Consider the following 7,758-nt stretch of genomic DNA (forward strand, 5'->3'; position numbering starts at 1 on the left):
ATATTGAAACTAGGTATAAACCGTTGATGAAGTTGTTTTTGGCACCGCTACACGTGGGGTTGTTGGTGTCCATTTTGGAGTCAGGTCTAGGACGGTCACAATGGCTTATTGCATGGGTTTATGCAAGGTTTGTGAGACCGGTGCTAATGTGAACGGAGTGGCACAACGCTGATGTTTGTGCACACAAATCCACTGACGGTTTTGGGTTCAATGATGGTTTTGAGGTGGTTTATAGTTCATGCGTTGATGGTGGCAGTGCTTGTTGTGGTGGTGTAAACGGTTCAAGTGACGGTTTCGGTTTAGCAAGGGTATCAAGGAGTGATTTGGCGAATGATAATAAGAGGTTGGTTTGCCAAACTTAGCGGCTTGGGCATCGACAGGGGTGGTGACAAAGGTATCCAATGTGGAGGAAAACTCCTTCATAACAGCCTTTTGTTCGGAGACGACATCAGCAAAAGCTGCTATGGTTTGTTTAAGAGGTTGCGGTTTAAGGTAGGAAGGCATAGGGTTCGAGAATGAAAGCACCATTGATAGAAAGCCGATTCGAGATGGCTAATCTCCCAAGACAGTGACTCTTTGAGTGTGTTAGACTCCAAAGAACATAGACGAGAGAGAACGCGACATTGCTGCCAAATTTCTATATTTATATTCATATAAATCATTAAACGAACTTTGTCTATTTATAGGCTATAAACAAATAACCGAATAAAAACTACATGTCCACATTTCTACCCACCACTCTAGTAACTAATATGCATAAACGTGAATTAAAGGCTAGATAAAACATGCAGAGAACTAAAGCCCACGTTGAAGATCATTGATATATATTGTTGGATTGCATGGCATCATGGCATCGTGGGTACGTATCATACTCCAGCCCTAAAAAACATCTTTGTCCTCAAGGACGGTATGCTCGGTCCATGGAGGTCGCCACACTTTGGGAACAACCCTTTGTATGTATCTTGTTTCATGTCGGAACTGGTCTTAGCATAGTTTTGAGTTGTTGGGCATATTCATTTATTCTGAGATTTCACTTGTGTTATAGAGGTATAACTAGTTCGTTTCAAAACGGACGATTCTCCTGGTACTCTTAATACACCGTTTCTTGTAAGGTCAAAGATAACGGCGCTGGCTTGAGACACATCACTTTCTAAAGTTGGGTGGGCTGTGGAATTGACTATACTTCTCACGGCTGGGGTCAGTCCCCAAATATAGCGCTCAATGCGCTCGGATTCCGGAATAATTGACCATGGTACTAAACGAGTCAATTCATTGAAACAATTTGTGTAACTTAAATGATCAGCGCCTCTCATTTCCAAATTCCAAAGTTAGTGTTCTAATTTCAGGATCTCATTTCTTGGGCAAAAACGTTTTAATACGAGGGTTTTAAGTTCAGACCATGTCATACTGTTAACCGTTTCTCGTCCCTGAGTTTGTACAATCATATTCCACCACATCAAAGCTTGATCCAGAAACATACTGGTAGAGAATTTGACTACATGGTCTGGTGAACATTCACTAATGCTAATTATGGACTTGGTCTTTTCAATCCGTTTCACCAATCCGCTAGGTCCTTCAGTACCTCTGAATTCAGTGGGGTTACACAATTCGAATTTTGTATACGCATATTCTTGATGTGGGGGTTCGGGATTATTACGATCATTACCGGTATTTGGTCGAGTGTTATCATTAGTAACTGTGTTGACAATTGGTACGGGGTCTGGATTCGTGACATTATCGGTGTTCAAAACGGGTTCAGGGTTCCCAACGACATTAACAGGCGGGTGAGTATTATTAGTATTTATAACATTATCAGTAGTCAGCGGGGTAGTAACACCCGGGGCTACATTAGTATTTGGTGGAGATATATTAACAGTGGCCATAGTGGTGCTCGTAGGTTCATTAACAGTATTGTTGGCACGTATGCTTGCAGTGACTTGTGCTACAATTGTCGGTATCACTGCTTGTAGTTGACGAGCAATCATTGAGGCCACTTCCGCCTCAGATAAAGGGTTTGCTTTCTTCAGGGCCAGTCTATAAAATAATCAATTATATAATAATTAATATCGTTCCACCATAATAAGTATAACATCACTATATTACAAATTACAAACACACAACTATGCCAAAGAACAGGTTTGCACATATGCTTCCAAAATTTAGCGCATAGGCTTAACCTGGTATATGCCAGCGCTTGTATATGAGTACCAAAATAAGTGACATATAGACTTAACCCGATAAGGGTCAGTGCTTGTAATAGTGCTAAACCGTAAACAGTTCCCAAGTTAGCACAACATGCTGCTACAAATTGATGCATGGGATGTCAAAAGACTATATACAACCAAACTATACTATTAGTGTTCTATCCATTCATAAGTACATTGCACAACAATCACACAACAACAGCCACTAGGGTTGTAACAACCGCCATACAAACTCCCAACAATGTCATCGCTCGATTCTGAAGCCAACGGTCGTGAGCATTCGACCTCTGTACGTCTCTCACTTCTCGCTGCATGTACCACATGTGATCTTGCATGTCATGTCTGTGCTGGTTATGGTTATTTATCGAGTGTGATTGTTCTAAGATCTGATCAGTCACTAAGCCCAACCATGCTGAATCAGATAGAAGAGGTGGCTCCTGTATCGGTGCAGGTAGACCCCAAGTGGGAATAGGTATCTCAGTGACCTGGACACGTGATGTGTCTCCCCTATGGTATGTAGACCAAGGTGGGGAGAGGTGTGCTCCGGTGGGCGCACGCTCATGCGGGCAGTCTGATTGTTCCTAATAGTGGAAGGGGTACTGGTGTATGATGCACAGGTGGAGTAGGGGATCTAGGGGCTCTAATCGGTGAATGATAAGCAATAGTAGCTCCAGCCTCTAGCCTAGGTGTTTCCCTAGGAGGGTAACTATCGCATCTGTAGCCCGATAAACCAGGCTGGTCGGTCGGCACTTCGTGTGGCACTACAGCGTCTCCCATGCTCTCACCTATTTCTTCCTCCTCCAATTCCTCTTCAGGTTCCTCTTATGGATCCTCTTCATCTTCATACAGTACTGGTACTTCGTTAGATAGACAATATTGTAGCTCTCGACATATTTCTCCACAAGGGTTAGTAATAATAAAAATATTTATCAATAATATTAATCATAATAAAATATATACAGATGTTCATACACATTAGCACAGATAATTGTTTATATACATATATATTTATTTAATATTATATTTTATACACATATGTTGCTGATTTTACCTATTAGATTGTTCAGCAATTTCATCCTGAATTCCTTCGTATGAGCAAGTCCGTTATTACGTTCCGGACCATGATAACCCACTTGTCCATTCGATTTCATCCCGAGAATCATCAGTATATATTATTTAGTATTATTTTTTTAGAGCTAAACGAGCCTATGGTTATAGGCTATCCTAAGGGACATCATAATTCTTTATAACCAATGGCTCTGATACCAACTTCTGTCACACCCCGATTAGGAAGTTGCGGAAGCGTAATACGGGAATGTAACAGATAATACTGGTATCAACCACATTGTTTATAATGAAATTCAACAAACTAATTTACATCATATTACATTGGTAGATACCAAGTTTACAAACTAGGCGAAAACACATAACCGGTTCTCTTGGATGCTTATTCTTTAATATATAATCGTATCTATCTACAGCGATTCAACTTCAGAATTTAGCACCGAGCACGTAGCAATCATTCCAACTTGGCCTTACCTGAAAAGCATGTTAAAACGGGTCAACTACGTCTAGTTGGTGAGTTACAAGTTTCACAAGTACGAACGAAAACTGTTGGACTCGGTCTGCCCAAGACACATACAATATTGATGTGGCTTGTGCGTTATGATCCAAGTCGGGTCATACCCAATAACAAGCTAGACAAACACCATTGATATTTGTTTAAATGATGTGATCATAGTAAATAAATATCAACACTTGATTTTGGGAATTGGTTTCCTAAACAATTGCACTTGAAAGAATAATAAATTATATGGATAATTTATTTTAGAGAGATTAATTCATGGTGTTATTTAATTGGTTAAATAACATCAAAGAAAGTAATATGTAAATATTGTTGCTTGGATCTTGTAACATGTAGCATAATGTTACCTGTAACAAATAAAATGTGCATGCAACAAACATGAAAGGTTGTGTAACAAAATTTGAAATTCAAATTGTGGGTGGGACCACTTGTGGTCACCCCTTTATGGGGAAACACACACACCCAATCACATGACATGCATTATTCCTTTTGTTGGTTTACATATCCAAGAACTCTCTCTCTCTCTCTCTATGCTATCTTTCTTTCATTTCTTTGCAAGACAACTCCTTGTTTTTCTCTCCATATTTTCGGCCAAAGAACAAGGAAAGGAGGTGTTCATAATCAAGTACAAATCCTAGCTAAATTGGTGTCTTGTTGGTGGCTTGGGGTATACTAGCTTGAGGCATTCGGTTTTGAAGGCTTGCATTCACAAACCGTCATCTCCTTCATCTTTCTTGCATCTTGAAAGGTTGAATTACATAAACCCCTTTGGATGTTGTTTATGTATGCATGTAAATTCGTATATGGATCCGGGGCTTGTGTTTTACACATAAAACGGGTTTTATATTAATCTAAATAACAATATTTAAAACTAATTAATCCGCTGCATTTATCTATATAATGGGTTATATGGATTTTGATAATCTTGTTAAAACCCAACAATGGTATCAAGAGCCGCTTATACGGATACACGCATCAATAGATCTAAAAATTTTCGGATTTTATGGTGTGGTTCACCATATGGCCGAAATTTTTGGGGCTTTTGGTTACCCCTTAGTTCTTCAAGGTTATACTTTACATGCATGTGATAATCTTGAAGAATTAAGTCATTTGGATGATTGGTTGTTTTGTTTGGATAAAACCCGAAACTTTCGGTTTTATTATCCTTGGCCGAAAGTTTGAGGTTCACAAGGGGAACCATTTAGAGATGTAATACTTGTGTATTTGGATGTGCATTTGGATGTTCATAACCTATCCATGACCTTGTGTTTGGATGTGTGTTTGTGTTGTGATTTATTCAATATTCAATTTGGTTGTAATATTATTTTATTTGGTTTTGTAATCTATCTATTCTTTCATATTGGTTTGTAATAATAAGTAGATTAGTTGTGTTTCTTTTACTAGAGAAAAATGTATTAGGATATATTTTTTGTAAAAGAAGAAGCAACAAAGTTACGATTTTGGTTTTGGGCCTTAAAAGACCTCATAGTCCAAGATGGGATTTTAGCCCAATGACCAAAGCCCAAACTTGTAGGCCCATGGAAGCAAGGAGCTGAAGTTGGAGCCCAATTGGAAGCCCAAATAAGGTGGAAGACTCACAACACAAGGTGGACACTTGTAGCATATGGATGCGGGATCAAGTGGGAGTTCACCGACGCATGCCTTTTGCCATTCTCGTCCCTTTGGAGAGACCTTTTGGCACACTTGTTTTGGTCAACAAGTGTTGTCATATTAGGTGGCTATGGTTATGAACTTGTGGTTGTTTATTTATGCTTGCATGGTTGATTTATATTTTTTGTTTTATCTTATTTGGATAAAGATAATTAACAAACTTAATATCAACAACTTGCATAAAATTTTGAAATCATTAGGTAATAAAATTGGTTTTATTAAAAGATAATGATTTCACAATAAAATGGGTTTTATTAAAAGGAACTTTGAAAATGGGTTTTCAAATAAAGTACCATACATTTGAATGCATGCAAATGCAAGGTACATAGTTTTCCAATCTAGAATTTAGAAAACTTAAATCCCCTTTTAAACAACAAGTTAAACACCATCCTTTTATACAACACTTAAGTCGCTTGTAGACTTGATGTGGGGTAAGGGTCACCTAACCACATTTAAGAAAACTTGTGATCTTAAGGTGGTTTTACAATACTTTTGGGATGAGGGTCACCTGACCACTTGTATGTGTAAACTCACACGTGTGTGTAAGTAGGACGACTTGATTTGGAAACCATGTGAATAGGGTCACCGGCACATGGGGTTCAAAGGTGTTGATGGGATTAAACATGCCAACTAAACATATGATGTTTAACCGATCCCATAAAACTAGAAGTTGCAAAGGGTTGCAATTGTCAAACGTTGACTACCTTGTTAATTTGAATAGTGAGATAAAGGTCACATAACTACTATTTGAATGAAACGTTGGATTCTAGATTTTAATCAATAATTGTCTTGGAGACATTAAAGGGTATTAAAGATTAAAATTTATTGATATCGAAAATACAAATTTGAACTTTGTTAAATTCTTTAATAGATGGCCGCAAACAATCCACCGAACGCTATTATCCCTCACGTGCATAATTTATCACTTAGATCCATTCTGGATAAGGATCGTCTAAACTTTAACAATTTTATGGACTGGTATCGAAACTTGAGAATTGTTCTCAAGCAAGAGAAGAAGTCCTATATATTAGACGACCCTATTCCCGATGAACCCGATGTCAACAACTTGGATGCCTACACGGATTGGTTGAAATATACTGAGGATTCGGTGCAAGTTTCTTGCCTCATGTTGGGAACAATGATTCCCGAGATCCAAAAGGATTTCGAGAATCATGGGGCGTATGACATGATTGTTGGGTTTTAAACAAGTTTATCAAAGTCAAGTTAACCATATTTAACTAGAAAACGCAACGGAAGCTTATATCTTAATACTTGTTAAAGAACATACCATTATGTTAAAACTAAAACCCAATGAACAAGGATCAATATTACAAGAACAATATGCTCACAAAATGTAAATGTACCTCCTTATACCTTATAGGAAGATGTAGGTTGTTGAAGGGGATGATGGATGAAAGGCAAGCCTCCAAAGAAGAAAACCTCAAGAGAGTGATACCCCAAGCCTTTTGCAACAACACCAAGTTATTTGCTAGGATTCTTGAACACCAAAACAAGCTCACAAAACCCCTTTTTTTTTTTGCTGCTGCTGCCGTGATTAATTAGGGAGAAAAAGAGAGTTTTTGAAGCTTGATTATACTTGAAAGGATTCAAAAACAAGACCCAAATGCATGTGTGTTGAATGGAGGAACATAAAAGGAGAACCAAAGAGTATCTTGGTCTTTGATTGGGCAAAACCACCACCCCCACATGGGTGGCCGGTTTTGTTATGTTTCCTTTTTTTTTTTTTTTTTTTTTTTGTTTTGTGTTTTAACATTTAAAACATCTCCATTCATTTTATAAAACTCATTTTCATAAAATGTGCATACATCTATTTAATTATTTAACCAATTAAATAATTAGTTTATATAAACAAATTATCCAAATAATTTATTTGAATCCTCAAGTGTGTTTGTTTAGAAAACCAATTTTCTAAACACGTAGTGTTCGGTATTCATTTAAATGATCAAATCGTTAAAAGAATACATTTGGTGTCGTCTAGCTTGTTATTGGGTATGACCCGACTTGGACCAAACACAGTTAGCCACATTAGTATAAGTATGTGTCTCGGGCATACGTAATTCCAACAATCTCCCACTTGCACGAGATACATAGAAAATTAATGCAAGTGGTGAATACCGCCTAACAACAGTTCACCACCCCTAATGTGTTTGACGAAGTGCCATTCAATAACATCATCCCTTCAAGTTCCTTACTTGATATGATTTAGGTGAATCTATCATTATATCCCTTTGTTGCTAGATGTCATGTTGGATCTAAGAGACATAGGTGATCATTCTC

This window comes from Bidens hawaiensis, unplaced genomic scaffold, assembly GCF_021521415.1.
Source record: "Bidens hawaiensis isolate Kalapana, Puna unplaced genomic scaffold, B.hawaiensis_p1.1 tig00035053_1, whole genome shotgun sequence".
Lineage (NCBI taxonomy): Eukaryota > Viridiplantae > Streptophyta > Magnoliopsida > Asterales > Asteraceae > Bidens > Bidens hawaiensis.